Genomic DNA, 23,919 nt, shown 5'->3' on the forward strand with positions numbered 1-23,919 from the left:
CGGTATAAAAACATATTAGTTGTTGTACTGTTTTTCTTATTGACACGCATCCCCGAAGGGTCGTGTACTGCGCCGTTACTTACTATCCGCCTCATCCTATTTAAGGCTTTTTAAAAATCTTTCAATGGTATATTTTCCAAATGTGTAATCTGAAGCAGAACAGCAGTACTCAGTATACTGTATTTTAAATACTGTACATTCAAATTATGTATCGGAAAAAAGCAAAACGTATTACTTTGGAGGAAAAATCATTTAACACCGTCGAAGTGCACATGTATTTTTCATCATAGATAATTAATTGCTGATGACCTATCTAAACTGTCAGAAAGGATGTGAATGGTGTTTCTAATGTAATGCAATATATACCATGTCATGTATATATATATATATATATATATATATATATATATATATATATATATATATATAATATATATTCAAAGAATCCCCTTCCTCTGTTTTGTCGTTGTCCTCTACATGCCTCACGTTTTTATGCACTCGACGCGGTCGTTAGGTTATTTTTGAACAGAACACCCCCTCCGCTCTTCCCTGTCGCTTACACCGCCGCGTTCTGATTCCCACCCAGCTGGCGTGTTTTTTTTGTTTCTATCCTTGACCCCGCCTTCGGCAGTATTGTCTGGCTGACTACGAAATGAGGTAGGAGTTCATTGGATATTATACTTATGTGCTTTTTTCTTATTGGCCATTTATCTTCGTTCTACTCGCTGATTGGTCGTTTCTCCTCCCATCTTACTGTTGCATATTTTCCACAAGCATTTGGTATATTGTTGTAGCCCGAAGAGAAAGGTGGAGATGCAAGGTTTGTATTTGACTTCTCTGATTAATTTCTGTTTTTTAAATAAATAGCGAATGGGGTAATAGTGATTTCGATTTGTTAAAAACGTGATGAATAACGAGCAATTATTTACTTTCTCACGGGCGCGGCGCCGGCAGTAGCAGGTAGAAAAAGCTGTGTGGTGTGGCAGCCTGTCCGGAGGAGCGCCAGCTGGGGCTCGGGGTGGGGCGGCAGCAGCAGCGGTGGATTGGGATAGGAGGGAGGGATGATGCTAGGAGGCGGCTTTGCGTTATCATTTGGTTACACCTCCTTTCGCTAGTCTGCATTGTAGCGTCCTTAGCTTATTGTATTTATTTGTGTTTATTTTTGTAAATGGCAAAGCAAATCGGTTTGGAGTAGATGAGATGCTTTTAAAGGTTACGCCACTTAAAGATTTAAGACTCGTTTAATTGTGTGTCGGCTTCCAGTTTTGTAGATACAACTCGCGAACTGCATCTTTGCCCAGTTACACGAGGTGCCGCGTCAGATGTCATTTGCTGTTTATTTTGGATGCTGTGATACCCGAATTCAAGAGGTAGCGTATAATAATATTTTTTCCTGCGCAGCAGTTGTACCTCCTTATATTCAGGTCCCGTGCCCAAACGTATTGCGGTAACGCGCTTTTGTGTTTTTAAAATACCTTGTGCATATATATATATATATATATATATATATATATATATATATATATATATATATATATATATATAGCTGTAAGCTTTCAATTCATTTCATACACATGACAAGTTAGAAATGAATATGTGTGATTGAATCAAGCTGGTGTTCTTTAAGTGTCCTTCTACCTTTTGTTCAGAACTTAAACATAAGGTGGGAAGCCGCTTGCTCTTTTGAAGAGAGAATTTTTGTGATCTCTCCTGTGCTTCTATGGTTAGCGGAGAGCATGGCGGCAGGTGGCATCACACAACTTGATTGCTTGACGCAGTATTGTCATTGCCACGCTGACCCAAGTTTATTCAAGGAGCGTATTTGATATAGCGCTTAGGTGCATCTATCAAGCAAACATTACACAAACACTGAGCAGTGTATGTGCGTGTCTGTCTGCGCGGGTCTGTGTGTCACAGTGTCTCAGTGTTGTCAGGATATGCTACAGCATCTTGGGTTCAGAACATAAATTAGTGAATATGGGCAGACTATTGACAATAACTCCCACCCCCAGACTTTTTAAATTTGCTGACGTGGTATCGAATATATTAAGTATTTGCCTTCGTTTTCATTTGAGAGTTAATTATGCCAGGGAACCTATTATCTGGATCAGTGTTTCTTAAACTTTTTGGGACTCCGGAGCCATATTTAAAAAAAAAAAAAATCTGAATTTTGAAAAGATCTGCTTTATGAAAATAAAAAAAGCAAATTACAAAATGATCGATTATGTGAAAAATATTGTAATTAAGAAAATTTGTGTTCCTATATGCATATACATATTTGTTAGGAGGGTTTAATTAAACTTTCATTTTTCAGATATGAGTTGTAAATGAAATGATGTACTGTACTGGCATTGTATGACACAAATCAACAGTTGGTTTGAGGTTTGTTAAAGATCGTCTTAATTAATATGTTGTATTTAGCCTATTTAAAAAAAAAAATGTTTCAGTGACACTCAACAGTTCACTTTCACATAGGCATTTAGGAGCAGAGAAGAATAGTATCGTAAATGCTTACTCACTGGATCCAGAATCCACAAACAAATTTCTGTTGAGTCCTGACTTTCAGGAATGTACTCTTCAAATTTAACTAAATACATTATGTTGATGTTTACTCACAATACATTTTAGTTAGCATTGTTATCTTCATTTCCCTTTTCTACCTCATTCATTTGGTCAGTTACGTTTTGAAGTTATCAAAGAAGTTGTCTTCAATTCTTTGTATCCAAAGTAAAATTTTCTTCCTTGATTGTTCTATTTTAACTGCCAAATAGTATTTGTTTTCTGAAGTGAGGAGATAAATTTTATGAAAAGCAGTAGAATGTCTACAAGGTACCATAACTTAATGTTTCAGTCTGTATTTTTAAAGAACTGCACAAGGACACAGTTTTTGTTTGGTATGATTATAATTATTTTTTCTCTCAGATCAGCAGAAAGTCATTTTAAAAATCTAACCTTGTGAAAAACTAGCAAACATCCGCATGAAATACTATAGTAAAAAAGAAAGAAATGCAAGTTGAGTTGTTTACTTGTAATGGTTAAAAATAGCTGTAGTAATATTAATACGTTCAGTTAACACACATGGCTAAATGTGCTGTTGCAGATATAACACTGCATGTATCAAACAATAGAGACTCTTGGTCTTGACCGACAGCAAAACCTCTGCTTTATTGTTTGGTTGAGCTGTTTGCATCCATTTCACCCTACTTGTTGATCGTTGCCAAATTTTCTAGCACTTACAGCTAATCCAAGGTAGTATGGCACACTGAAATGCTATAAGGTTTTGTAGAACCTTAAGGTTCCCCAGACCACAGTTTAAGAGTATAAATGATTGCTTGCAGCTGAAAGAGGAACTTGGTAGAGGTGGGGATGAGGAATTGCACCAGGCAGTTCCTTTCTGGCAATATAAGATAAGCTGCTTTGTCAGGAAAATTCAGTAGTATCCTAGAAAATAAATAGTAAATTTATTTTTGGTCAAAATGTGTCTTCTTTTATTTATGCATTGCCAAGAAATCATTTTCGGTATAAAATATGTCCAGGGTATATTATTATAAACCCCCTAAAAGGATGACAACAGCTTCAAGGTTGTAAGAGACAACGAATGGGTTGTTTTCCATGTTTAAATAAAGAAATAGTTGACACTATTTTCCAAAAAAAAAAATCCTGTGATGTTCTGTCTTTCTTAAACACCCATTCTTGTCTGTTTACAATTATTCCTTTTTTAATCAATCGTAACCTGAATATATCAAACAAAATAGTTCATTTTCCAATTCATTTTATTTACATTGAATTGAGACTATCTTGTGGGTTATTTGAAAAAATACTATGCACTTCTTTAGCTGCAGCAGTAGTGTGACCGTTATAACAGAACAATATGGTACTGTATTTTGTAAATGTGAAAAAAATGCAGGAATTCTTCATGAATCATTGATATTTAATGGCAATATATTGTATGTCAGATAACATTACAAGAAAAGGTGCTACTTATGCATTTTCCTCTTAAATCTTTCTTGTAGAAAAGAAAAGGACATTGTTTTACAGTTGGTTAATGCACATAGCACCATTAAGGTTTTCCTTGAATTTTCTTAGCAATTATAGCATAGCGAATTCACCTGAGATCAAAATTTGAATTTGCCCACAAGTGAACTGAGTTCAGTCTTCATGTGTGGAGAATGTCCTAAGTCATAGATTATATGTGGAGTTACAGGATGATCCTATATTCATGATTACCATTGATTTAATTTTATGGGTAAATGATCATGTGTTGCTTTGAATGGTATTTTTATGTGCTTGGTAAAATTGCCTGTTATGGTACTTATCATTTAAGTTGGTTTATAAATTAAAAATGTTTTAAGTCTTTAGTTAGAAGGTTTATAGTTTGTATGTTTTGCATCACACAACTTGATTGCTTGACGCAGTATTGTCATTGCCTCGCTGACCCAAGTTTATTCAAGGAACGTATTTGATATAGCGATTCGGTGCATCTATCAAGCAAACATTACACAAACATTGAGCAGTGTATGTGCGTGTCTGTGTTTCTCAGTGTTGTCAGGATATGCTACAGCATCTTGGGTTCAGAACATACAAAGTAAACTAGTGAATATGGGCAGACTGTTGACAATAACTCCCACCCCCAGACTTTATGAAAATAAAAAAAGCAAATTACAAAATGATCGATTATGTGAAAAATATTTTAATTAAGAATATTTGTGTTCATATATGCATATACATATTTATTAAAAGGATGGTTCAATTAAACTTTCATTTTTCAAATATGAGTTGTAAATGAAATGATGTACTGTACTGGCATTGTATGACACAAATCAACAGTTGGTTTGTTAAAGATCGTCTTAATTAATATGTTGTATTTAGCCTATTTAAAAAAAATTGTTTCAGTGACACTCAACAGTTCACTTTCACATAGGCATTTAGGAGCAGAGAAGAATAGTATCGTAAATGCTTACTCACTGGATCCAGAATCCACAAACAAATTTCTGTTGAGTCCTGACTTTCAGGAATGTAGTCTTCAAATTTAACTAAAAGTTTTATAGTGTGTATGTTTTGCTATTATATTTTTAAACCTGTTAGGTTTGGGAGGTGACATTTTGTCTTCATTTAATATATTGTCATATATTGAAAAAGTATTTGCTGTCTTCCTGAATACCTAATTTATTTCTAGTTTTTAATATTAAATAGTTTCAGGTCTGATGTCAAAATGTAACATTAGATTAAGTGCACCTGAGTTAATATTTATATGTATATGCTTGTATAAACATAAGTCATTTATTAAATAGTTTGTTATCTAGCACATAGCATAATGTGGGAATGTTTGACTTCTTATACTTAATAACTGGTTGTGCCCAATTTAAGTGTAATGACTGCAGCCAAACATTCTCAAAGTACTGGTTTGGCAATTCTAATGTGATTTTAGAGACATGCTTTCAGGTTCTGGGCTCTTTCCCATAGCTATGATAATACTTAAGAGGTATAGCCTAGTTTATATGCAGGGGTGTGGAAATCAAATTTGTTTCTACTTGTCCACGGACAAGTAAACTTAGAAAATCCACTTGTCCACCAATTAAATTCACTTGCACATAAGCAAATAACAAAAGTGAAAAATAGTTTATTTTTTCTGATCTCTTTTATTGATACCAAAACTGCCTTCCATTTTAAAACTGAAAAAAGTTCTTTCAGGGAGTAGTATTTTGCCACCTTGCTCTAGAACATTATATAAAAGATTCCCTTATTTTAACTGGCTAATAAACAATGCCTTCATTATAGCTACACTAGTTATTTTTTCATATATTACAGTTACATAACAGAACACTGTCCTGATTCATTTTCTGCCATGATCTTCAGCTTTTGTCTTGCAACATCTTCTCCCCCAAGAATCTTTACTATCTCAGACAGCATGGGCTGAATGCTGTTCATTTCTGCTTGAGCTGAACTGCATGGTTCCTGGACTGATGGTTCTGCAGAAGTGAATGCTTATGACTTTTCAGGATTTTTATGAGTGATGTGCCTGTTGCCAGCCAGAATTCCACAGCTGGTCGTGGGTCAAACTCTTCTAAAGAAGCAGTATTGAACAGCCTAGCATAACGCTCAACATTTCGAGCGTTCAGCTTTGGAAAACGCTTTTTCAATTGAACCAACTTTTTTCTTACTTTTAGACTCATGTCTCTATCTGACGTACTAAACCCCCAGTTCGTAACCTTTGTCTTTCTCCATATAACCAATCACCACACGATAAACGTATTTGTGAAATTAAAACTAGTTATAAGCTTAGACCTCTGAATGGATGGCATAATTAAACACGTATAACGAAAATTTTTTTTAAAGTTCTGAAAACTGGGGTCTAGGTTTATAACTTGTTTTAATTTCACAAAGACGTTTATCGTGTGGTGATTGGTTATATGGAGAAAGACAAAGGTTACGAACTGGGGGTTTAGTACGTACGGTAGACACAGCAAACAGGCAATAAAGAAAGCCTGCTCAGAAAAACATCCATGGAATTCTTCGTTCGTATCTCCGACCTCCAGATCACGAACCCAACATTTACACAATATTTCAGTTAAACCTGTGCGATACCCATTCAGATACAGTATTCAGTTTTTTGGAGCCTCGTCACATCTGCCGTAAACCTCTCTACACTGAACGTAGACCTGAGAACCCCATAATGCAAGGGAGCAGCACTACAGCCACGCCACCGTGCCCCCCGCCACCCATGTCTAATACATGCTTTAATGCATTTCATCGTGAAAAAGATATCAAGTATTTATCTTAGTATTCTGAATGTTCATTGAGCAGGAATATCATGAAGTCAATGTGCGGCGATTGCTGCAGGCGCCTCTCACTGCAAGAGAAAGTCAGTTTAGGAAGCGGCAGAGATTAAAAACTGGGTCGTGGAACACCTAATATAAAGCATTTAATGTGCTACATTAATTTATGACGGGGTTTGAGAAAATCTAGTAAATGAAACATTCATTTTAAAATGAAGTTTAGTTTGCGACATTCAACTGACAAAATAAACTACGAGAATAAAGTCAACATGTCGACTTTAATCTCGACATTTGCATTTTTTTGTCTTCACTGTGTCCGTATTTTTTTCAGTGGCCTTACTACGCTTTCCTAGGTTTTTCAAGGCCTGTTGTGCCAGTTTTAATCAAGAAATGATCAATTTCTCATCTGCGATGCTACTTACTTCAGTTTCAACAACACGCATATAGTGAGAACAACTTGCTTACCGCAGTGCATTATGGGTTACCCAGGTAATTCCTAATGACGTATTCGAAATTCAGCAAGAGGTTACATTTCCAAAGAAGTAAATATATTACCGATGTTGTCGGGAAAAAAAATAATCGCGTCTATGTGAAGATTTTTATTGATATTTCATAACTTTTCGAAACCGTTAGAATGTTTTCTTTATTTTTAAAAAACTGACAGCGTGAAACCAACTTGTTTTATGTGAAAAATTATCTAATCAAAAGCGATCTATAGACAGCTCATCAAAATTGATGTCACGCAATAAATTTCTTAACTCCTCAATATATCACAACCTGATAATAAGCTTTATGTGGCGAAAACAATTGCATTGTAGGTGAAATGACCGCATTTTTATATAGAAAAAATTAAATTTTAATATATAAAAGTTATCGATTATAATGAAAAATCATCAAATTACATCGTAATGTCGGCATGAAAAAAATGACCGCATCTTCAAGCGTGTAAATAGTAGGGTAAAATACTTATGTAAGACCACAAGAGTGCTTCCCCTTTGAAAAATCAACCATCATTTTGTTAACAATATTGAATACCAATTTGAGACATGAAGAACATGCCTAAGTAAACTGTTTCCGCACAAAGTACGTACCCAAATGTTTATAATTTGAAAGTAGTGGTAAAAATGTGCCCTGCACTGCACATGTAATCCTTTTTTTCTCCATAAAAATTGCACTTGTCCCCGGACAACTGAAACCAGAAAACACGCTTGTCCAACGGTCAATTTACCCATGTCGGACAAGTCGGGCGTTGGATTTCCGCACCCCTGATATGATATACATATAGCAGCACATAGATAAGGTTAGGGAGTTAACAGCTGGATTGGTAACATTTTACAATGAAAAGCAAGATTCATCTGAGATACCTGGCTAACAAGGTACTTCAGTCTGACACTATTAATGGAAAAACTATAGTCAGAACAAACAATTAAGTATGCATAAGAACCATTGGGAGTTTGCTTCTTGGTAAACTGTAATGAAGCAGTCAGATTATTGTTCAAAAACATAAACAGGTAAAGTACTAATGGACTTTATTATGTCTTTAATGATACATATACCATCAGTAAATTCATTGGTGCATTATAAACCCATTAATATTTTAAGTGTCATGTGTACTTCATGTTACTGTGACAACTTGTATGCAGATTTTACCTGATTTTGTGACTAGTAAGAGATTTCTGAACCCTCCTTAATCCAATTCAGGGTTGTAATAGCCAGTGATGATTCCAGCAAGATAAAGAACCATAATAACTGCCTTTTAGTACAGCAGTTGTGTTTTCTACAAGTAAATTTGTGTTTTGTTTATTGTATTGTAGATTTTCCATGAAAGTACTAGTATGCTTTGAATTTTACTAATTTTTGGCAACATGTTGTAATGATTTTCTAATTATTTTATTTGACAAAAGTAAAAACATGTCCATGTCCTTTAAAACAAAAAAAAAGCATATCAATGGACTGATGTGTTGTACATCATTAAATGGAGATTTAGTTTATAATTGACATCTCTTGTTGGGAAGTTGTCCTGAACAGCTTGTCAGAGGATAAATGACTTACAATTGTGTTAATATGTGCTCTATCCAGTTGAAATATAACCTGTGCGCTCACTCTTATCTCAGTCTTTTTGCTTAAGCAGTGTTTAAGCCAGAACACAGATTTCAATGAAAGCTGAGATCAGACAGCCACATATCATCTGCTATTAATATTTTAAAAAATGTAACCCTTCAGGCATCGTCTCCTTTTCTTATTTGTTAGTTTTTTTTCTTTTCTTTGAGCAGTGCTGTTTTTGTTATGATTCCTATTCTACTCTTGAAAATTACTTCCTAAGATTGCTTCCTATTCTTGTTACTTTTACATTGAGTTTTCAAGCTGAAGAGAATTCACTTGATTATTTGCTTGAAGTTGATTGATACTCAAAAAGGATCTGAATTACGAATACTTTATTAAATGCTGTATTATATTGTGCCATTTTAATTATCTAAATTGCTGTTTGTTCTGCATAATATCATGTAAATTGCCCCCTCTAAAAAAAGTTTTTGGCTGGAGTTTTTGAGTCATAAAAAAGTCTTATGAGTTAGCATCTCAGTATAAAAAGACAATCATCTGACAACATCATTTTGTCATGCGTCTTCTGTATTTAACTCTGTTGGTCTCTTGTCTTTTTGGTGGTTGACATAATTGTTAGAGGTGCTTTCTTATAGATTCAGCATTCTTGATTATAATGCTAAACCTAGTCACTGTCTGTGTGGAGTTTGCATTTTCTGTGTGGATATGCGTTCAGTTACTCTGGTTTCTTCTCATAAATTGAGTTGCTTGCAATTCTGTATTGGCCGTGTGTAAATGTAGGTGGAAATATTCCCAGTAATTCTCTGGAGTCACTTCCTAGGTTGGTTCCTGCTTTGCACCCAGTGTTGCCAGGGAAGTCTCCAGCCCCCCAGCAGCCTTGAATTGGATTAGACTGGGTTGAAAATGTTTTGTTACAAAATTGACTTTCTTGATTGTATATTTAAATTTGGTATATAACAAACCTTTTAACTGTTTGCAAAATTGTCCAAGTCAGTTAACAACTTGTACCATTTAACAAGGGTGCAGGGAAACTACGTAATTAAAACAAGAAAAGGTAAAGCATTTGAGTAACATAGCTGCTTTGCAAAATCACTTCTCTTCTTTCCAGCTGTGCAAAAATGAGTGCCCAGAAATTTAAAACTGGACACTTTCTTCTCTCTGTCCCCATTAATGTATAATAGGGCAAGATCTTTACCCTGCCTTCTAAAACCAATGATTAGTTCTTTAGTTTCAAAAATGCTGACTACCAGGTTATTGTTGGAACACAATTCCTTTAGTTTATAGATGAAGAAATACTTGGTTATTACAGAGATAATTTTAGCAGAATGCACCTAAACCACTTTTTGCTATTTATGTGCAGTACTGTATAACAGTCTGCTGGTAGAATTGCAGGCATTAACACATTCATGTTAAATATAAAAACAAATATTCAGTTGAGTCTATGGTATTTCATTTTGAATTTTAGCATTGTGCAGTACTTTGTCTGTAGTTTACTGTAACATAATATATCAACAAAATTTTTTAGATTAATTTTAAAGCTGTTATTTTCCTCAGATTCTTGCCACTTGCTCTACCTATTCCATTTATCGTGATGGCTGAGTTGATTCCAATAGCAACATGTCTGGTTAATTACAAAAATCTTTTTCTCCTCACAAAAGCACTTAGAAAAAAGGAATGTGTTTTATTTTTAATGTCATTTAACTTAAATTTAACTTTTAAGTGTGTGTCTATCTAAATAGCTTTAACCTAATTATTGAACTAAAAACATGCATCACAACATTAATAAATATAAACCAATGTTAGTTGGCACTTAAAATTCATAAAATATGTTTAGTCTAATTAAGTTGGGGGAAAAAAGTAATGAAAATGCATTTGAAAAGAATACATGGTTAGCAGAATAAATATAACTGCTGAAAATGAGTCAAATATTTTTGTTTTTGAAATACACATTTGTCCCTTTTTAGAAATGCAATACCCATGTATTGTTAAGAGATATTAGAAATATTTTACATTTATATGATGTTTAATTACTCAGTTATAATTATATTTCTTTGTTTTTCTAACCAAATGTCTAAATTCAAATGTTCCTATAATGTCAACTTTTAGTCACATTATTGTGTAGCTTTTTCCATAAGCTAGATGATTTTTTTTCCTTTAGAAAAAGTTATTTTTTAACATTTGTGTTACATTTCTTCATAAACCAGTTTTAATTTTCTTGTTATAGAACAAACCAGGACTTAACAACTAGAGTCTTGGGTAGTTATTTTTTTATATCTTGTCATAGCTATGATTGCTTAGATTGAGATTTAAAATAAATTTGTATAGTCAACCATATTTGGTAACAGCTGAAATTTTATCATTTATCATTTGTGTCAAATGTTCCAACCCTTTGTGTCGGGAAAGAAACTCTTCCTGATTTCCATGTTCTGTGCATTTCCTAATTTCTACTGGTATGTTTTAGTTGATATTATAATATTTACTTGAAATAATTCTGCTTGATTAATATTATTATTTTAAGAAATTTGAACACCTAGATTAAATTTCCAGTTTAATCTTCTTAGACTGATATGAAATAGGTTTGTTTTTCTTGGTCTGTCATAGAAGAACTTGTCATTTACTCTTCTTTGCATTGGTCCCAGTGTGTTGCTAAGGGTATGTAATTGGGAGATTCCAACTGCACACAATATTTCAAAGGCAGTCTCACCTTGATTTGTGTTCAGCTAACTTAAAGGCAGAAAGTGGTATTTTAGTAGCAAGTTTCAGTATCTTTTTGCAAATCAAGTTGAGGATAAAAATGTTACAATGTAATATCCTTGTGTCCTTTTCAGAGTTTGTTTCATGTAGGTCATTATCATCCATCCTATATTTTTAAAGACGTTCTCCATTTTGCATAGGACTATTGTACATTAAATTGCATTTTGCAAGTAGTGTTTCCCATAGAAATTTAATCAGGCAGTGGGGTTAACAAGAATTCTTTATCTCGGGCAAAACCGCTATAGTGGGCTGCTGCTCCTGAATGCGTATGTGGATCCCTGCAAAGAATTTGCACAGTGCTGAAGATTATCCAGGTTATCTGAATTGTTTTTGATGTCACTTCAGTGTTTGCTAACTCTGTAGTTTGGCATTATCTGTAAATTTTCTGAGTTTAATCCACTATTTCTGAATCTGAGCTGTTAATATAAATTAGTAAACAAACTGATTAGCACAGGTCCCAGTGAGTTTCTAGATGCCAGTAGCTTCTTTCATCAGGCTTTTATCTGTGTAGAACAGAGTCAATCCATGTTTTTGTAAGTCTTTTTTGTGGGTTGCTGTATCATTTTTGTAATAGTTTGTTGATACTTCTTACAAATCTTCATTTTACTTGTGCAATATCTTTAGCAAAGTTCATTTAATCTGTGGCACACGGGTTGCAGTCAGTTTTAAGAATGAGTCTTGTTATATAGGTATGCTATTTTGCAGTGGACAGATTATTAAATTACTTAGTTATTGTTGTGTAGTTTTAAAAATGAAACTGTTTTATGATTACTGTATAGCCACTTCAGGCATCTGGTCAGTAAACCACAAGATGTCCAATTAAGAATTTTAATATTTGCTCTCCATTACACTATTCTTAGTGGAAGGACAAGAGCCTTAGTCTGAGGAAATGATAATGAGGAAAGTTAGCATTTGTAAGCCTGCCTAATCCATTTTAGAATCATTGAAGAGGTTTGTAGCCTGTCCCAATAGTCAAAAATGAACAATGCAGAGGGTGCAAGTCTGCATCAAGGCCCACTCACGCACAGATAGGCTGAAGTAACTAAAAACACACAAGTCTCTGTGGAAGGAAAACCATGGTACTGTTCTGGAAGGTCCACATGGATACTGATAGAATATTCAGTGTCTAGTTAGACAGTGCCTGGCTGTGTAAGTCAAATCTAGATTTGATTTATGAAACAGCGGCACTGGTCACTATACAACTATGTTGTTTGTAAGGAATGATAACCATATAAGATATAGTTTTTATCTGCGGGTCATGTAACTCTTTACTTAAGACAAGACTCTATTAGGTGAGCAACTACATTATCACTACTGATTCAGTGTTACTGACCATTCTGTAGTCCAGTGATATGTATTGCCTGATTGGTATCATTTTACCTGATATGTGTTGCATATTTATTTATCTTGTATTTACGAAGTTATAATTTGATATGGTTGTTTCTATAATTCTGTTTTTTAATTTATATCTGTTGTTGGAATATCTAAAATGTGGAATTTAGTTAGACTATACCTAAACAGGCATCCGAGTACATCTAAATTGCCAAAAAATCCTTAACTTCAATTGAGAGCAATCACACACCTTGCTGAAATTATCTACATTTAATTAAAAAATCAGAAAGTGAGATAAGCTTACAAGTAAAATGGAAAGAAATTTGTAACATTAATTAAGTACAGTTAATACAAAATCTCCTGTTAAGCCTAAGATGAGATCAGATGGAAAACAAAGAGACATGACTAAGGAAGCTAAAATAATGAAAAATACTCACAGAATCACCGAACATTTTAAGACTCAAGGGGGACACATCTTAAAAAGACAAAAAGACAAATAAGCAATCATCTAAATCATAAACTTGCACAGCAATAGAAAATTAAGCACAACTACCTAATAGAAACCTTAATCCAGAACCGGATGCAGATCTGAAACTACATGAAATCCAAAGTGAGCACAGAAAGTAAGCATGCAGGCTTACTGGAGAGACTTGAGGCTTCTAATTAAACCGTGAAGAATGCATAAGCTGTGCCACAAGTTATCACCCCAATCCTCTAATTACTGGCTGCCCCACCTGCTACATGCTGTATATGTCTTATAATTACTTGTGCTAAGGCCCTCCTACCAGAGACTTCGAGTGCATGACCCAAGAATTTCAAAAAGTGCTGGTCCAAAAATTATAATGATCCAATAATCCAAACACTCAGAACCCAAGCTGCTAATATAGGTTGGAGAAAAATATCCAAAAAGATTCTAAATGGGCAGTTAAACACATAGTTCAGATCAAACTAAGATAAATACTTTTCATTGTACTTAAAAGTATAGTAACAGCAAGTTGAATTGAATACAGTATACTGTATTATAAATGTTCAAAACATATGTAGCCTCATACAATCAAACCTCCAATTTTTATTATAAAAGCATTATGTATCAGGAGCAGTGTATTCTAACAAATTCACACCTAGATGGTGTTGTACATTTACTATGTAGAATTGCTTGTCAATGCAGAATAAAATGCCACATAATTTAACATCCATTAACCCTTATACCGAAAGCAATTTTCACCTTATTGCACATAATTTAGGTACAGTACACCCCCAAAATTCGTGGGGGTTATTGTTCCTTGAGCACCTGCGAATTGTGAAAAACACTTTTTGGATGTGGTTAAAAAAAAGGTAAATTTTTATAGTTTAAACCCTAAATATGCCCCCAAAACACTTTAATTTAATTGCATACTCAGTTTAATAAATTACCTAAAAATAAAGAATGTAAAGGTAAACCTGTATACTGTGCTGCTATGTCTCCCGCAGTACAAGAATGTAAAATATTGTGCCAATGTTACCGCTATTTGTACTGTAATTCATGCAAGCACGTTTTCATTGCCAGAAGCTTTAGACGGTGCAGCTCGTTTCGACGGCATCTTGGGGCTTTAACCTTTAAACTACCATATACTTGGGGATTAATGCATCCCTGGACACCAAATACTTTTTTGCTACACTTTGAGTAAACGTCACAATTAAAGACAAAGTGAAATTGTAATGGAACACATTTTTTTCATGCAAAGAACATCACAATTACTTCAGCACTGATCATTTTACACACTGATAATGAACTGTAAAAACTATTTAAAAAACTACTGCAACAATATGTACAAAGTGCAACTGACGCCATGGATGTAAATCACTGAGCCAACTGCACTTAAACTGGCTGCATGCAAGCAGAAAGAGTTAAGCACAGATGCTTGCAGGCTAGTCTTAGTGCAGTTTGAACTTCATTCAAACACTTCAAACAAACATGTCTCATGCAGTTAGTTATCGATTAAACAATAGATAAACATCATAGGGGAGCACACACACACACACACCCCAACCCCAAACCCCCCCCCCTTCCCCCAACAGGAGCAGAGAATGTGTGGGGGAGGAGAGAGAAACAAAGCAATCAGCCAAAAAGGACATGTGCTGCTCAGGCTTTTAAGTAAGCGTAGCGTCGTGCGAGAAGCCACAATCGAGAAGACGGTGATTTATTTATTTTTATGGTGAAGATTCCAAGGACACACCCAGGCTTGACCACAAAACCAAAGCAAACTGGTAGTCAAACAGCAAATAAAGAATGTAATGAAAACAAATGAAATAAGAAAACAACGATACCACCCCTGTTTCCCTTACGGCGATTACACATTAAATACAACAAAGCACAAACAAAACAAACACAGTAAATCATGAAAAATGTCAATGGATGAAATGTAATGATGAAAATAGATGGTCCAGAGATACGCACGTTGAATGGGAATGTACAGATAGTCCTACCGGTAGTTGCTAAAATGGTGAAGACAGGTGGACGGGTTCAGTCCTCATGTACATAGGCAGACGGCAGACAATCCAGACGCACTAAACGATCCAGGACAAAATGAATAAGTACAGGTAACCCAACAGAAGGCAGACAGGAACTTGAAACACAAATTACAAAAACTTTTTTTGTTTTGTTTTTGGTCAACGGCCCCCTTTTTAAAAGCCGCGCTGACATCCTTTGACCAGTATCCTCAACAGAAATCCATTCAGAGCCACTGCAAGGATTGCTGGGAGTTGCAGTTTCAAATTCTATTGCCTACTTTCACCATCCCAATTTTCTCTACAGCTGCTTCCTGTTCTCTCTACAGTACAGTATTGCCACAAAAAAAGCCATAAAAATTGCGGAGGATATTTGCAGTTTCCTCTAACAATTATTAGTTAGGTTGTAAGGAAAAATCCGCGAATGACTGAGGCCGCGAACTCTGAACCGTGACTTTGGGGGTCTACTGTACTCAAAAATGAACAACTTTTATTCTTATACAGGGTGACACAGAAAAACGGTAACTTTTTAAATGCGTAGTGGCAGCCATGTACAGTTGGCAGCACTGCGGATCAGGGACCTTGAGCTGTAAACAATCTCGCCATTTAGTAATTTAGTAATAAATTGAAAGGCAATCAATGGCAGCTGTGCGAGAATTGTTCGGTAACTGTGTCATCTCAAGATTTGGTGACATTCCCTGGCCCTCAAGATCAACGGATTTGTCTGTTTGTGATTTTTTTCTTGTTGGGCTACCTTAAGAGTCGGGTCTACGACTCGGCCAAGGACACTGAATGGATTGAAACAAAGAATTCAAGACGAAATTCATGGTATCCCAGCTGAGAAGTTGCAGCGATCAATGGGGAACCTCAACAGCAGATTGGAAGAATACATACGTACAGGAGGACGCAATCTACAGGACATGATTTTCAGACATTTATAATTTGGATTACTGTCTCTTAAAAGGCAAGTTGTAGTGGTTCAATTTCTGTCAATAAAATGTTTTTGTTGGATTTCTTCTATTTTTATGGGTTTTTCAAAAATTCCTGTTTTTCTGTGTCACCCTGTATAATAAAGAAGCTTTACATGACTGAAATTAAAGGAACACATTGAAAACACATTAGATCTCAAAGGTCAGGCTAGCTAGGGGGTTAGTCAATGGTATTCATTCCTTCATCCTCCAGGAACTGCCTGCATACTCTTGACACATGAGGCCGGGCATTGTCGTGCACCAGGAGGAACCCAGGACCCACCGCACCAGCATAGTATCTGACAATGGGTCCAAGGATTTCATCCCAATACCTAATGGCAGTCAAGGTGCCGTTGTCTAGCCTGTAGAGGTCTGTGATATACCTCCCTAGACCATCACTGACCCACCACCAAACCGGTCATGCTGAATGATGTTACAGGCAGCATAATGTTCTCCATGGCTTCTCCAGACCCTTTCGTGTCTGTCACATGTGCTCAGGGTAAACCTGCTCTCATCTGTGAAAAGCACAGGGTGCCAGTGGTGGACCTGCCAATGCCAGTCGAGCTCCACGGTGCTGGGCAGTGAGCAGAGGGCCTACTAGAGGACGACGGACCCTAAGGCCACCCTCATGAAGTCTGTTTCTGGTTGTTTGGTTAGAGACATTCAGACCAGTGGCTTGCTGGAGGCCATTTTGTAGGGCTCTGACAGTGCTCATCTTGTTCTTTCTTGCCCAAAGGAGCAGATGCCAGTCCTGCTGATGGGTTAAGGATCTTCTACGGTCCTGTCCAGCTCTCCTAGAGTAACTGCCTGTCTCCTGAAATCTCCTTCATGCCCTTGAGACTGTGCTGGGAGATATAGCAAACCTTCTGACAATGGCACATATTGATGTGCCATCCTGGAGAAGTTGGACTACTTATGAAACCTCAGTAGGGTCCAGGAATCGCCTCATGCTACCAGTAGTGACACTGACCGTAGCCAGATGCAAAACTAGTGAAAAACCAGTCAGAAAAGTTGAGGAGGGAAAAATGTCAGTGGCCTCCACCTGTTACACCATTCCTGTCTTGGGAGCCGTCTCATTGTTGCCTCTCTAGTACACCTGTTGTTAATTTCATTAACACCAAAGTAGCTGAAACTAATTAACAACCCCCTCTGCTATGTAACTGACCAGATCAATATCTCAGAAGTTTCACTGACTTGATGCTATACTCTGATTAAAAAGTGTTCCTTTAATTTTTTTGAGCAGTATATATATTGTATATACACACACATTCTATATATCATGTGAATCAACAAGTAAACAATATGTAAATATGTACATATAATTATGTGCTCATTCAAGCATTTACTTTCAAAGTTATTTTTCATGCCAGACCTTGAAACAATTTCTTTTACCACTAGAAAGGGTAACCTTACATTTTGTACAATAGATTGGGGTTTTTGTGCTGCAATTCACACATCTGTTTCCTGCCTTCTGTTGCCCCACAGAATACAAAAGTTTGTATTTTATTTATTTATTTGTTGTCTCATTTACTTGCATTTCACATTTAGAATAAACATGTATGTACATAACATTTTCATACTGGCTTCTTCCAGTGCCAGGGGTAATGGCTTTGTTGGCAGCCTTGGGCACAGGGCACCCACATACACCTTAACCATTCAGATGGACCCATTACATTTTAGCATGCAATGGTAGGTTCCCCATGGGAAACTGTGAGTGGCAGTGCACCATAGCATCATGCAAATACATCTTGAGTGAAGAGTGGTCCCTTGTGAAAGTTTGTTGATTGTTATTCAGTCATATTCAACAGGGTGTGCATGTGAAACTGTGTATTCAGTGCATTCAGTCAAGAGCAGCACCCTGTGAAAGTTTGTGCAGTATGATTCAGTGATATTCAGTGGGGGCTCCTATGTTAAGAGGATACAGTGTAACTTTACCGTTATGCTAAGAACCTGAAACTGGGAGAACACTGCTCAGAAAACTAACATAGAGAAAACATACATCAGCATCGGGACGTGGTTATTGAACCCATGACCCTTGAACTGTACAACTGCAAACTGCAATGCTTCAGATTTATATTATAAGTCATACTCACAAATCATTTATAGCATCAAACCCTTCAGCAAACACATCATTCTCAAAACTGTGACTCATGGTCTTGATACTCCTTATTATTAGCATTCCATAACATTTCTAGGACTTCTTCAACTGTAAATTTTTTTGTTTTAGACGGTGCAGCTCGTTTCGACGGCATCTTGGGGCTTTAACCTTTAAACTACCATATACTTGGGGATTAATGCATCCCTGGACACCAAATACTTTTTTGCTACACTTTGAGTAAACGTCACAATTAAAGACAAAGTGAAATTGTAATGGAACACATTTTTTTCATGCAAAGAACATCACAATTACTTCAGCACTGATCATTTTACACACTGATAATGAACTGTAAAAACTATTTAAAAAACTACTGCAACAATATGTACAAAGTGCAACTGACGCCATGGATGTAAATCACTGAGCCAACTGCACTTAAACTGGCTGCATGCAAGCAGAAAGAGTTAAGCACAGATGCTTGCAGGCTAGTCTTAGTGCAGTTTGAACTTCATTCAAACACTTTAAACAAACATGTCTCATGCAGTTAGTTATCGATTAAACAATAGATAAACATCATAGGGAGCACACACACACACACCCCAACCCCAAACCCCCTTCCCCAACAGGAGCAGAGAATGTGTGGGGGAGGAGAGAGAAACAAAGCAATCAGCCAAAAAGGACATGTGCTGCTCAGGCTTTTAAGTAAGCGTAGCGTCGTGCGAGAAGCCACAATCGAGAAGACGGTGATTTATTTATTTTTATGGTGAAGATTCCAAGGACACACCCAGGCTTGACCACAAAACCAAAGCAAACTGGTAGTCAAACAGCAAATAAAGAATGTAATGAAAACAAATGAAATAAGAAAACAACGATACCACCCCTGTTTCCCTTACGGCGATTACACATTAAATACAACAAAGCACAAACAAAACAAACACAGTAAATCATGAAAAATGTCAATGGATGAAATGTAATGATGAAAATAGATGGTCCAGAGATACGCACGTTGAATGGGAATGTACAGATAGTCCTACCGGTAGTTGCTAAAATGGTGAAGACAGGTGGACGGGTTCAGTCCTCATGTACATAGGCAGACGGCAGACAATCCAGACGCACTAAACGATCCAGGACAAAATGAATAAGTACAGGTAACCCAACAGAAGGCAGACAGGAACTTGAAACACAAATTACAAAAACTTTTTTTGTTTTGTTTTTGGTCAACGGCCCCCTTTTTAAAAGCCGCGCTGACATCCTTTGACCAGTATCCTCAACAGAAATCCATTCAGAGCCACTGCAAGGATTGCTGGGAGTTGCAGTTTCAAATTCTATTGCCTACTTTCACCATCCCAATTTTCTCTACAGCTGCTTCCTGTTCTCTCTACAGTACAGTATTGCCACAAAAAAAGCCATAAAAATTGCGGAGGATATTTGCAGTTTCCTCTAACAATTATTAGTTAGGTTGTAAGGAAAAATCCGCGAATGACTGAGGCCGCGAACTCTGAACCGTGACTTTGCGGGGGTCTACTGTACTCAAAAATGAACAACTTTTATTCTTATACAGGGTGACACAGAAAAACGGTAACTTTTTAAATGCGTAGTGGCAGCCATGTACAGTTGGCAGCACTGCGGATCAGGGACCTTGAGCTGTAAACAATCTCGCCATTTAGTAATTTAGTAATAAATTGAAAGGCAATCAATGGCAGCTGTGCGAGAATTGTTCGGTAACTGTGTCATCTCAAGATTTGGTGACATTCCCTGGCCCTCAAGATCAACGGATTTGTCTGTTTGTGATTTTTTTCTTGTTGGGCTACCTTAAGAGTCGGGTCTACACGACTCGGCCAAGGACACTGAATGGATTGAAACAAAGAATTCAAGACGAAATTCATGGTATCCCAGCTGAGAAGTTGCAGCGATCAATGGGGAACCTCAACAGCAGATTGGAAGAATACATACGTACAGGAGGACGCAATCTACAGGACATGATTTTCAGACATTTATAATTTGGATTACTGTCTCTTAAAAGGCAAGTTGTAGTGGTTCAATTTCTGTCAATAAAATGTTTTTGTTGGATTTCTTCTATTTTTATGGGTTTTTCAAAAATTCCTGTTTTTCTGTGTCACCCTGTATAATAAAGAAGCTTTACATGACTGAAATTAAAGGAACACATTGAAAACACATTAGATCTCAAAGGTCAGGCTAGCTAGGGGGTTAGTCAATGGTATTCATTCCTTCATCCTCCAGGAACTGCCTGCATACTCTTGACACATGAGGCGGGCATTGTCGCACCAGGAGGAACCCAGGACCCACCGCACCAGCATAGTATCTGACAATGGGTCCAAGGATTTCATCCCAATACCTAATGGCAGTCAAGGTGCCGTTGTCTAGCCTGTAGAGGTCTGTGATATACCTCCCTAGACCATCACTGACCCACCACCAAACCGGTCATGCTGAATGATGTTACAGGCAGCATAATGTTCTCCATGGCTTCTCCAGACCCTTTCGTGTCTGTCACATGTGCTCAGGGTAAACCTGCTCTCATCTGTGAAAAGCACAGGGTGCCAGTGGTGGACCTGCCAATGCCAATCGAGCTCCACGGTGCTGGGCAGTGAGCAGAGGGCCTACTAGAGGACGACGGACCCTAAGGCCACCCTCATGAAGTCTGTTTCTGGTTGTTTGGTTAGAGACATTCAGACCAGTGGCTTGCTGGAGGCCATTTTGTAGGGCTCTGACAGTGCTCATCTTGTTCTTTCTTGCCCAAAGGAGCAGATGCCAGTCCTGCTGATGGGTTAAGGATCTTCTACGGTCCTGTCCAGCTCTCCTAGAGTAACTGCCTGTCTCCTGAAATCTCCTTCATGCCCTTGAGACTGTGCTGGGAGATATAGCAAACATTCTGACAATGGCACATATTGATGTGCCATCCTGGAGAAGTTGGACTACTTATGAAACCTCAGTAGGGTCCAGGAATCGCCTCATGCTACCAGTAGTGACACTGACCGTAGCCAGATGCAAAACTAGTGAAAACCAGTCAGAAAAGTTGAGGAGGGAAAAATGTCAGTGGCCTCCACCTGTTACACCATTCCTGTCTTGGGAGCCGCCTCATTGTTGCCTCTCTAGTACACCTGTTGTTAATTTCATTAACACCAAAGTAGCTGAAACTAATTAACAACCCCCTCTGCTATGTAACTGACCAGATCAATATCTCAGAAGTTTCACTGACTTGATGCTATACTCTGATTAAAAGTGTTCCTTTAATTTTTTGAGCAGTATATATATTGTATATACACACACATTCTATATATCATGTGAATCAACAAGTAAACAATATGTAAATATGTACATATAATTATGTGCTCATTCAAGCATTTACTTTCAAAGTTATTTTTCATGCCAGACCTTGAAACAATTTCTTTTACCACTAGAAAGGGTAACCTTACATTTTGTTCAATAGATTGGGGTTTTTGTGCTGCAATTCACACATCTTTTCCTGCCTTCTGTTGCCCCACAGAATACAAAAGTGTGTATTTTATTTATTTATTTGTTGTCTCATTTACTTGCATTTCACATTTAGAATAAACATGTATGTACATAACATTTTCATACTGGCTTCTTCCAGTGCCAGGGGTAATGGCTTTGTTGGCAGCCTTGGGCACAGGGCACCCACATACACCTTAACCATTCAGATGGACCCATTACATTTTAGCATGCAATGGTAGGTTCCCCATGGGAAACTGTGAGTGGCAGTGCACCATAGCATCATGCAAATACATCTTGAGTGAAGAGTGGTCCCTTGTGAAAGTTTGTTGATTGTTATTCAGTCATATTCAACAGGGTGTGCATGTGAAACTGTGTATTCAGTGCATTCAGTCGAAGAGCAGCACCCTGTGAAAGTTTGTGCAGTATGATTCAGTGATATTCAGTGGGGGCTCCTATGTTAAGAGGATACAGTGTAACTTTACCGTTATGCTAAGAACCTGAAACTGGGAGAACACTGCTCAGAAAACTAACATAGAGAAAACATACATCAGCATCGGACGTGGTTATTGAACCCATGACCCTTGAACTGTACAACTGCAAACTGCAATGCTTCAGATTTATATTATAAGTCATACTCACAAATCATTTATAGCATCAAACCCTTCAGCAAACACATCATTCTCAAAACTGTGACTCATGGTCTTGATACTCCTTATTATTAGCATTCCATAACATTTCTAGGACTTCTTCAACTGTAAATTTTTTTGTTTTAGACGGTGCAGCTCGTTTCGACGGCATCTTGGGGCTTTAACCTTTAAACTACCATATACTTGGGGATTAATGCATCCCTGGACACCAAATACTTTTTTGCTACACTTTGAGTAAACGCGTCACAATTAAAGACAAAGTGAAATTGTAATGGAACACATTTTTTTCATGCAAAGAACATCACAATTACTTCAGCACTGATCATTTTACACACTGATAATGAACTGTAAAAACTATTTAAAAAACTACTGCAACAATATGTACAAAGTGCAACTGACGCCATGGATGTAAATCACTGAGCCAACTGCACTTAAACTGGCTGCATGCAAGCAGAAAGAGTTAAGCACAGATGCTTGCAGGCTAGTCTTAGTGCAGTTTGAACTTCATTCAAACACTTTAAACAAACATGTCTCATGCAGTTAGTTATCGATTAAACAATAGATAAACATCATAGGGGAGCACACACACACACACACCCCAACCCCAAACCCCCTTCCCCAACAGGAGCAGAGAATGTGTGGGGAGGAGAGAGAAACAAAGCAATCAGCCAAAAGGACATGTGCTGCTCAGGCTTTTAAGTAAGCTGAAGCGCGTCAGAAGCCACAATCGAGAAGACGGTGATTTATTTATTTTATGGTGAAGATTCCAAGGACACACCCAGGCTTGACCACAAAACCAAAGCAAACTGGTAGTCAAACAGCAAATAAAGAATGTAATGAAAACAAATGAAATAAGAAAACAACGATACCACCCCTGTTTCCCTTACGGCGATTACACATTAAATACAACAAAGCACAAACAAAACAAACACAGTAAATCATGAAAAATGTCAATGGATGAAATGTAATGATGAAAATAGATGGTCCAGAGATACGACGCTTGAATGGGAATGTACAGATAGTCCTACCGGTAGTTGCTAAAATGGTGAAGACAGGTGGACGGGTTCAGTCCTCATGTACATAGGCAGACGGCAGACAATCCAGACGCACTAAACGATCCAGGACAAAATGAATAAGTACAGGTAACCCAACAGAAGGCAGACAGGAACTTGAAACACAAATTACAAAAACTTTTTGTTTTGTTTTTGGTCAACGGCCCCCTTTTTAAAAGCCGCGCTGACATCCTTTGACCAGTATCCTCAACAGAAATCCATTCAGAGCCACTGCAAGGATTGCTGGGAGTTGCAGTTTCAAATTCTATTGCC

The 23,919-nt window shown here is 37.1% G+C and overlaps 1 protein-coding gene across 2 annotated transcripts in view; it reads left to right on the top strand.

Annotated features, from left to right (window-relative positions):
* The first annotated feature begins 804 nt into the window (after nucleotides 1-804).
* Nucleotides 805-23,919, top strand: part of LOC120527867 (C-terminal binding protein 1) — a 443,475-nt gene continuing 420,360 nt past the window's right edge. The window contains exon 1 of one of the 2 annotated variants that reach the window (XM_039751777.1): nucleotides 805-820. The gene's annotated coding sequence lies outside the window, so the exon portion shown is untranslated. Of the gene's footprint in view, nucleotides 821-1,351; nucleotides 1,371-23,919 lie in introns of those variants that run through there. The other variant, XM_039751778.1, reaches the window with a different exon arrangement.

This window comes from Polypterus senegalus, chromosome 4, assembly GCF_016835505.1.
Source record: "Polypterus senegalus isolate Bchr_013 chromosome 4, ASM1683550v1, whole genome shotgun sequence".
Lineage (NCBI taxonomy): Eukaryota > Metazoa > Chordata > Cladistia > Polypteriformes > Polypteridae > Polypterus > Polypterus senegalus.